We start from the raw sequence: 9878 nt of genomic DNA on the forward strand, positions 1-9878 counted from the left end.
GAACCTAAAAGTTCAGAAAAAAAATGCCCAATGAAGCTGATCCACAGAATCATGAGGAACTGAACTGGTTATTGTTCTAAAGCACTAAGTTTGGGGATGGTGTGTTAGGTGGCAATAGATAACTGATACAAATATCTTCACATTCTGTGAACATTCTGAGAGGTCAATCTGCATCTCTCTTCCCAAAGCCCTCTTGTGACCATCTTCCAGTCCTTTTCTTTCCAAATCCCTGACCATCTACCCAGACAATTGGCCATTGCCCTGCCCATGAATCTATATACACCTGCACTTCTGGTCATCTTTCAGTCAACAAAAATGGACAACCAAATGCATTGCCCACTGGGAGGATTTCTCTTTACACCATCTCTTGCATGGGGCTGAGATATTTTTCAGCAGTCATTTCTAGTAGGTGCCAGCACAGGTGGAGGTTGAGGCTCTAAGTTTAGATTGAGGTAGAGGAGGCCATACAGCAGGAGGAGGTGTTACAGGTATGGAGTCACATATTCATACCACGTATGAATAGTACCTCCTGGACATTCTTGAATCCGATCTCATATACCATTTCTACTTGATGATTGCTGCTGCCCAAACCTTTGGCTCAGTGGGTCAGATAATGTCCAGTTCTTCAAGGGCAGCTCGGTCATATGGTGACTCAGTGCTCCAGTATTAGGAAATGGAGATATAAAAAAAAATGTTTAATGCAGATAATAAATAATAGTACTCACCTTACAGAGTTGTTCTCAGGACTCAAGGAAATAATGCATGAATAGTGCTTAATATATTATCTGGCACCTAATGTTTAACAAATGTTTAGTAAGTAATAAATGGCAGCCATCATTGATTGGTACATCCACAGTGGTATAGTAGTAGCTTCCCATGTAGGTCTGCTGAAAATTAACATGCCAAACATGTCACACTGTAGCATACCATTTAGGTCTCACTGAAATATAATATAGTAGCACCCTAGTTCTAGACGTCAGTCTTTACACTTAGTGACTGTAAGTCAGTGGTAGTTTCAGACCCATTTTCCCTGTGTCCCAAAGTCAGATTTCTAGGTGGGTCAGTCTGAGAGCTGGCCCCAGACCCTGGTGAAGTCCCCAAGTCCATCTACCCTGGGAGCCCATTGGCTGACGTTCCCTTGGTACAAACCTCAACCTGTTGAGCAATCTTCTCTCTGAAAACGCCTTTTCAACTTTGGCATTTCTGTACTAGACACTCCAGAAACATTCACTGAATGGAGTTCTACTGCCTCCCCATGGCCCTGGGGTAAAAGCCAAATTTCTTAGCTTGAAATAAAATATACCTAAACATCTGGCTCCCTATCCACCCTCATCTCCTAATTGCTGGCATTCATAAAGCATTTACAACGTTCCAACTCATTAAATACATGATCTCATTCAAAAAACATAGATATCTATAGGTATTCAATATAGAGGCCATTATGTATGTTATTATGTAATGTAATATCAATGTCATATATACATGTGTATACTTTAAGTAGTCTCACACAACCTATGTTCTTTTGTAAGTTGCTTTCCCACACTCAACAATATGTCATGGATATTTCTCCATGCCTTAAAGGTTTTATGCATTTATATCATCTTTTTAGATGATTCCCTACAATAGCACTGTAGGAATGTATCAGATTTACTGATGGACATTATAAGGGCTTACAACTTTCCGATATTATAGTCAACACTGAGATGAATAAATTTGTACATCTTCTGTTATTTGTTAGACTACCTTGTTAGGCTAAATTCTTAAAAGTAGTACCACTGGGCTTCCCTGGTGGCACAGTAGTTGAGAGTCCGCCTGCCGATGCAGGGGACAGGGGTTCGTGCCCTGGTCCGGGAAGATCCCACATGCCGCGGAGCGGCTGGGCCCGTGAGCCATCGCAGTTGAGCCTGCATGTCCAGAGCCTGTGCTCCGCAACGGGAGAGGCCACAGCAGTGAGAGGGCCGCGTACCGCAAAAAAAAAAAAAAAAAAAAAAAAGTAGTACCACTGTGTCAAAGGGAATATGCATTTAAATTTTTGAAGCAGGGTACTAATCTACCTTCCAGAGATGTTATACCGACTTATAAACCCAACATCAGGTGTGAGTGTCCAATTTTCCCTCACCCTCATCAATGCTGGGTATTGCCAACTGAATAAATAGAAAAATGGTCTCTTGTTATTGCTTTGATTGCTTTCTGCAGAGATAAAGTATCTTTACCATGTACTTATTAGCCTTGAGTATTTCTTCTGGGAATTGCTTCTTTAGGTCCTTTCCCTTTTTAGAATTGGACCATTCATCTTTTCCTTATTAATTTTAAAAAGCTCTTGTACTGAGACTTCCCTGGTGGCGCAGTGGTTAAGAATCCACCTGCAAATGCAGGGGACATGGGTTCGAGCGCTGGTCCGGGAAGATCCCACATACCGCAGAGCAACTAAGCCCGTGCACCACAACTACTGAGCCCGCGAGCCACAACTACTGAAGCCTGTGCGCCTAGAGCCCATGCTCCACAACAAGAGAAGCCGCCACAGTGAGAAGCCAGCGCACCACAACGAAGAGTAGCCCCTGCTCGTTGCAACTAGAGAAAGGCTGCGTGCAGCAGCGAAGACCCAACGCAGCCAAAAATAAATAAAAATAAATAAATTTATAAAGAAAGAAAGCTCTTGTACTATATGTTGCAAAGTTTTTTCTAAACTTGTAGTGTGGTGTTTTTTGTTTTGTTGTTTTGCTTTTACTGAACATATTTTACATTGTATATAGTCAAACCTATTTTTTCCCTTAGGATTTTTTCTATTTGGTCTTATCCTTAAGAATATCTCCCCCGCTGCAAAAGCAAATAATCCATCACCTTTTTTTTTTTAATTAGTTTTTTTCATGGTTTCATTCTTCTACAATTAACTATTTAATTCACCTGAATTTTGCTTCATGGTCTCTTTTAAAAAATATTTATGTGTTTAGTTATTTATTTGGCTGTGCCAGGTCTTAGTTGCAGTACACGGGATCTTTGTTGCTACATGCAGGATTCTTTAGCCGTGGCATGCGAGATCTTTCAGTTGCAGCATGTGGGATCTAGTTCCCTGACCAGGGATCAAACCCGGGCCCCCTGCATTGGGAGCGTGGAGTCTTAGCCACTGGACCACCAGGAAGTCCGTCCTTCATGGTCTTGCCCCCTCTTCACTTAGCTGGGCCTCCTCGCTCCAGCAGGATATAGGTTCTCAAGGGAACTCAAAACTAGACACAGGCCTTAAAGCTGAGGTCTCTATTTACAGGATGTGTCCACTGGCTCCAGCCAATGAATGCAATTTATATCCAATGCAGAACCAGCAGCATTTCAATGGTTTTTCACAGTGCACCAGGGCTGGCAAAGGCTCATGACAATGTAATCCTTTTCAGAGACAGTAGGAAGGCGTGGTGGCCTGGAATCAAGGTCAGGCCACCTGAGTTCTGCCATCCAGAGCCTGAGAGAGTGGTCATCTTAGTGCCCAGGACAAAGGTACAGGATACCCTGTCCTGGGACCTCTGACCTCCTAGAGTTCTCAGGGTTACCAGACCCTGTCGCTGGCTCTCTCGGGGGGATCAGTGAGGCCCCAGCTATCCGCACAGAGCCCCCAAGAAGGACGCCATTAAGTTCTTTCCATCTGGGCTTAGACCATTATATCCAGATAGCAACTGGCACTTTATACAGGGAAACATTTCCACAAGGAAAACTGTAAGCGGAGAGGCGCTGGGCTTACCTTCAGAGTGCAAGTCTCCAGTCCTTACAGGGACTACACAGCTGGTCATCCCCTGACCGCAGTTGGACGTGGGGCCTTTCAACAGAGCATGGTGACAGGAGGTCCCTGGAGCCCCATTCTGGGGAAAGAGGGACCATGCAGTGGAGGGAAAGAAGGGAACTAGCAGTTTAGTTACTGAACACCAATAACATTCCCATTTCGCCACCAGCCTGGCCAGGGTCCAGCAGGGAGGAAGGAGTGCATGAGGTCCCAGTGAGGGGACGCAGTTGTGCTGAAAGGGCAGAAAGGAAGTGGAATGAAGCCAGCAGTCGGCCCGTGCTTTCCCTCCCAAGGATGAGACGTGCAAGACAGGAATCCCTTTGCCCGGCTGAATTAGCACCAGCACCTGTGAAGTTCAGAAAGCCTCAGCTCCCACCCCCGGAGACTCAGTGATCACAGTGAGTGAGAGGAAACCCTCAAAGGGAATGGTGTGAGGCCTCCGAGGAAATTCAGATGCAAAAGTCCAGCCTCAGAGCCCAGATCTCCAAAATGAAAGGTAGCTTTTGATTCTCACATTAATATTTGGAGAAGTAAATGGAGAGAGTGAAGGAGCTGAGGGGTAAAACAAAAATACAACAAAAAACCCCTGAAAATTGCTCCAGGGACCCAGATGTGTGATGAATGGAACGTCTGGCAGAGATAGGCTAGTTAAAATAACAGTCACACAAAAGCAATTCTTTTGCCAAAGACGTGTTCTTCCAAGTTATAGATTCCTCAGTTCCAACAAAATTCTGTCAGAAACATGTCTCCTGATAATCTCTGTTAAAGCCCTGAAGTGGAGAGAAGTGGGCAGACAGAAAGAGGAAGGATGTTCCCATGGCCTAGGCTCTAGAGAAAATAGCTTAGAGTCATATTCAGCCTAGAGAAGCCCAAAGAGAGGGCTGGAGGGAGTCGGGAATGCTGTGGTCCTTGGGGTAGAACGGAGGGCCAAGGGGCCAACTCCAGTGGGGCAGTTTTGGAGCTCAGGATAAGGAAGGACTTTCTATCATGGAAAGCTGTCAAAGCGGAGTCCCTTGGGCGGCAGCCAGTTTCCACAGCAAGTAGAAACTGGAGATGAGTTACAAGGACTAGGGTAAGGAGTCCTAGTACTGGGAGGCGGGGAGTAGATGGCCTGGGAGGGCCCTTCCCACTCTTAGGAGAGTGCAAGTGTCTTGAGCACTCTGGGGAAGGGGGCAGAATTCAAAATGACTTACCCTCTGATTTGCCCTTTTTTTTTTGGCCGTGCCATGTGGCATGCGAGATTTTAGTTCCCTGACCAGGGATCAAACCCGGGCCCCGTGCAGTGGAAGCGTGGAGTCCTAACCACTGGAAAGCCAGGGAATTTCCCGATTTGCACATTTTAAAGAACACACACACACACACACACACACACACACGCACGCGCGCGGCACCTGGGGGAGCTGCAAGCAAACTTGCATTATCCATTCTAGCTCAGAGGCCCAGGCTATGCACAGCTACTAGTGGGGTCCAGAGAAGCCCAGGGAAGGACAACAGAGCAAATCTTGCATCAGGACACAAAGAAGAGGGCCCAAGGGCTGATCAGAGTGCCAAGGCCGAGGCCAAAAGGGATGAAGACATGTTTTGAGTGCGGGGACCTCGCTGCCTCCACAGCAAAGCGAGATGGGCTTGTCTGCGTAGCCTGAGGGGGGAGCAGCGACATCTAGCTGGCTGCCCTGAAGGGTCATGTCCATAGCCCCTAGAAGCCCAGCCAGACTGCCCTAAAGGCCAAGCTCCTTTAGGGCAGAGGCAGGAACAAGAGAAGCCCTAATAAGCAACCTCTTCGGAAGATGATGGGCGGGGCACCTGGGGCACCTGTTTGCTGCCTGAGTTGGAAAGAGATACAGCTCTGTCCCTGCAGACTCAGGCAGGTTGCCCTGTGGGTGACTGCGTTATAATCCACTGTTCATTTAAACATATACCTCCTCCCACTGCCACTATAGAATAATAGCACATTCTTGACCAATGAAAGCTAGAGCAGCAGGCTTTATTGTACGTCTTCCGTCAAGCACAGCAATCACCCAGTGAGGGCTCCACCGCACTACCCCAAGTTGATGCGTTCCGCAACATTAGTTTCCTCTGAGGTGGCCTCTTTCTGCCATTTACCTTGTGTTCTGAAGTTTGGAGTCCCACTTGCTGACAAAAATTATGCAAGCTAGGCCTGCCTTGCAGAACAAAAGGAAAACATCACAGAGATATTTAATTATGAGTCACTGAGGCTTGAGGGGTTTTCAAGGAAATGGTCCGGGGATTGGCTGGTGGTTGCTGACACTGTAAAGGACATCACGGACATCCCTGCAGCCAGCTGGGGATAATTATGAACTATAATGGGAAGAAAGCAAAGCGAGCACAGATCATGACTTAGGACAAATGAAGAGCCAGCTACTGCCAATGGCCTTTGCCAGCAAAGCAGCTCAATGCGGTCTACACCGTATCTGCTCCAATTCAGTTTATCTGCTTCAGGTGGTGTTCTCATTTCCAGGACCGCATCCCCTTGGGATTATTCCTCTAACCCTGCCTGAGAGGCTCGCCCCTGATTCTTAACGTTGGGTGACTTTTCCAGCCTTAGGGAAAAAGCAAACCTACAGAAGCCACTGCCTCACAACTTATCTGAGCCATAAGTGCAGCTCCAACGTTTTACAGACAAACTGGGGCTGAAGAGGGTATCAGGCAAAGGTATGGCTAGAAGCCAGACCTCCAGATTCACGCAAGTCAATCAATGCACTTTCTCCACCATGCTCTTAGTACCTGCAGAGTCCCGCAGGCTGCCAGCCAGCAATGAAGCCAGTTCCTACGTGGACCTCTTACACCACGCACCACCGCACTGCCTGCTCGACTGTAAAGGTGACAACCTGTTCTACAGCAAGGAGCAAGCCAGCTCTGTCAGCACAGGAGCTAAGTTTAATCCTGGCCCGCTTCCCAGCCACACTGCCCTGCTTGACCCTCCCAGAATATCTGCTTTTGCTCATTCATTCAATCCTACCTGTGTGCCTGCTGCGATGCCAGGCCCTGTGGGCTAAGGATATACAGGTGAGGGAGACAGTCCAGGATCCCTGCTGTTATGGAGCTTGCAGGCTAGAGGGAGAAACATTAATTGAATAATCTCACTAATCAATACACAGCTACCAATTTTTCAGAGCAATGAATTACGCTGTAGGGCTGGAGGAACACAGCTCAACAAAAGGCTCTGTTAAAGGGGCCTGACCTAGAAGGGCTGCTGCAGGGCTCCCTGCCGGAGGGAGGCCTGAGCTATTAATAAAATCTGGGGAGGAGGAGGAGTTAACTGGCTTCTCGGGAGAAGACATTATACCGAACAGAAGATCACAGGCCAAACAAACCAAAACGTCGAAGTTTGGAGCAGAGAAACGTTGACTTTAGCGCCAAGCAAGGAGGACGGTGGCAGAACTGGGGGTGAAGGCTGCAGGGTGTGACTTTCTTCTGGCTGGTTGGTGATAACAGGGCAGCGCTCCAGGACTCTGGTGCTCCGTCTGAATAACTCCACCTGGGGGGGCCTTAGTTCCCGCAGAACTCAAAGGTATATGGTTAGGTATATCCCTTGAGGAGGGACCAGGCCCGGCCTGTACCTGACGAGTTTCCTGACGGCTCCTCCTCCGTTTCTACAATCCTTCCCTTTTCTGATTAGCAACCGTTTGAATCTGCGCTTTGGTACTCAGGGAAGGTTTAGGAGGCTGAAGCCTTCCTCCTGAAAATAAATGGGGGACACGGAAAGGCTTCCGTACTCAGGAGGGCCCCACAGGGTCTTGCTCAGTTTCAGAGAGCTGGAGGCAGGAGACAGGGCGTGTGTACCTCTAAGTTCTGTGGTGAGAGTGAACGAGGCACACTCAATGGAGCCAGAGGGCACTTCGGCAGGAAAATGCGGAAAGGGCTCACCGGCGATCCTGGCTGCAGACTTCGGCCTCCTGACAATCCAGTCTCTACCCCACATGGTAAAGGTCAGAGAGAGATCTGCTTCTTTCTCCTCTTTGCAGCACCACGGTGGCACAAGAGCTTCTTAGGAAATCCTAACCTTTCAAAAACAGTGGTTACAGAAACTATGACACCGGAGGATGTTTGTTAGAGCCTGTGAAACTCAGGGGGCCAGAAGAGGTAAATACGGAAGAAGACCACAGCACATCTGCTCTAGCAGCATTTTTATTTACAAACAGCAATTTCCATTGACTTTATACCATAAAAAAGCCATTTACAAGCAAGAAACAAGAATTCAGAACAAAATTAAGCAGCACTGAAGTATTCATGTCACAAATCTAAAACAAAATGAATACAAGAGTAAAATATCATTTGAATAAATAGTCTTATATTCATGCTATAAAATAATCCTTAATGGCAAGTTACTAGTTGATACAGCATCCGCTTAGCTAGCTTCATTTACTTCATATGGTGATGAAGTGTGGAGTTGTGAGGTTACCAGTTTATATTGCAAGATAATGACACTGTGTTAAGTCATTCAAATTGCTCAACCATTTATAACGGAAAAAAATGTTAGCCCTACTAATAAAAGTGGTGAGAGAGATGGTTTTCACATTAGGAAAATGGTCATTCTCGAAGAAACCAGGTAAGTTTACCTCTTACTATACTCAGGGCAGCAACCAAAGGCTTGGGCAGCAAGTCCAAAGGTTGAATTCACAGCATACTTGTCACTGAGGGGCAGCAAGAGGTCTGTTTACTGAATCTGCTGCAAGGCTAACTCCAGGACTTGATAGAGAACGACACCAGCCCTGTCTGTGCCAGACCCAAGGGGAACCAGAGAGAAAAGGTTCTCTTGTGGGCCGAGAAGTCACGCACTGGGCAGAAACAGTGGAAACACTCTGGCACTTACTGAAGAGACATACATGACGAGTGACAACCATTACAAATTTCGAACAATGTGAATGACTCTTCTGAACTTTCAGTTCAGTTGCACTGAGTAATATGAAACCTATGATTTATGAACTAGATAGTTTCATATAAAGAATTTACATAATTCCCCAATACTTTCATATATAAAATTTAATAAATAACCCTGACCAGTCTAGAAGCACCATTCAAGGGGCATGTGCCCTTGGAAAATAGTTTAGGTGTTGCATATTTGAGTCCCTTTCAGTGGAGGCTTCACAGGAAACCATTACAGAATTTAACAATAACAACAACGGCGACAACAAAAAAATCACAGTCACTAATGGAAAACTTTGTTAAAATAAAATACATTGATTTCTTTAAAGTAAAGCTCATTCACATAGATGATGCCCTCCCAGCCCTTGTTTTGTGTTCCTGCAAATTCTTCCTAGAGTCTAGGCTGTAAAAACAAAAGTAAAAACAAAACCACACACAAAAATATGCAGGCCTATGGTCTGGGCTAGGGGAGAAACAAAGACTTGTTATAACTGCTATCATTAGAAAAGACATCTACTCATGCTCTGGAAGATTTAGAAGTTATCAATTTAGTTCTACAGTATATTCTGCTTAACAGTGAACCGACAGTATCCTTTCTGCTGTTTAAAAAAAAAAAAAGAAAGAAAGAACAAAAAACAAAACAAAACTGCCAAGGCAGAGCCAATTGGGAGGCTTTCCACTGACCCCAAAATTAACTTGACTTCATATACTGTATTTACAAATATAATTTCTAAATGTATTTACAGCTTTAGTAGAAATTAGAGGGTAGAGAACTGATTAGAATGAAAATAACTGTTTAAAACCACACACATTAGTAAAAGTATAAAATTCTTTGTTTTCACAGTTTGTAATAACAGGTTAAACACCTATAGAAAAGGACGCTGTCACTGTCTTCACATTGTCTACGTATTTGAAAAGGTAGCTCAAGAAGAGACTCAATTATGAACAAACCTATATGAATTCAGGATATATTTTACTGTAAAAGATTTCTTCACATATCACTTTTATCTTATTTGATTTTTGCATTTGTTATAAATGAAACATCTAACCTAAAACTGTACAGAAATAGGGACTTTGCTTTCCAAAAAGAGTCGCTCTAAGGAGTTACACAGCGGACTTCGTCTGCAGAGACGTGAAGTGAACTTCGGGGAGAGAACGTTTCTGTTCTGTGGTCACGTTAATTCTCCTGGCACATCCTCATGTGACAAGGCACAATTAATTGCTG

Source organism: Mesoplodon densirostris, chromosome 6 (genome assembly GCF_025265405.1).
Source record: "Mesoplodon densirostris isolate mMesDen1 chromosome 6, mMesDen1 primary haplotype, whole genome shotgun sequence".
Taxonomy (NCBI): domain Eukaryota; kingdom Metazoa; phylum Chordata; class Mammalia; order Artiodactyla; family Ziphiidae; genus Mesoplodon; species Mesoplodon densirostris.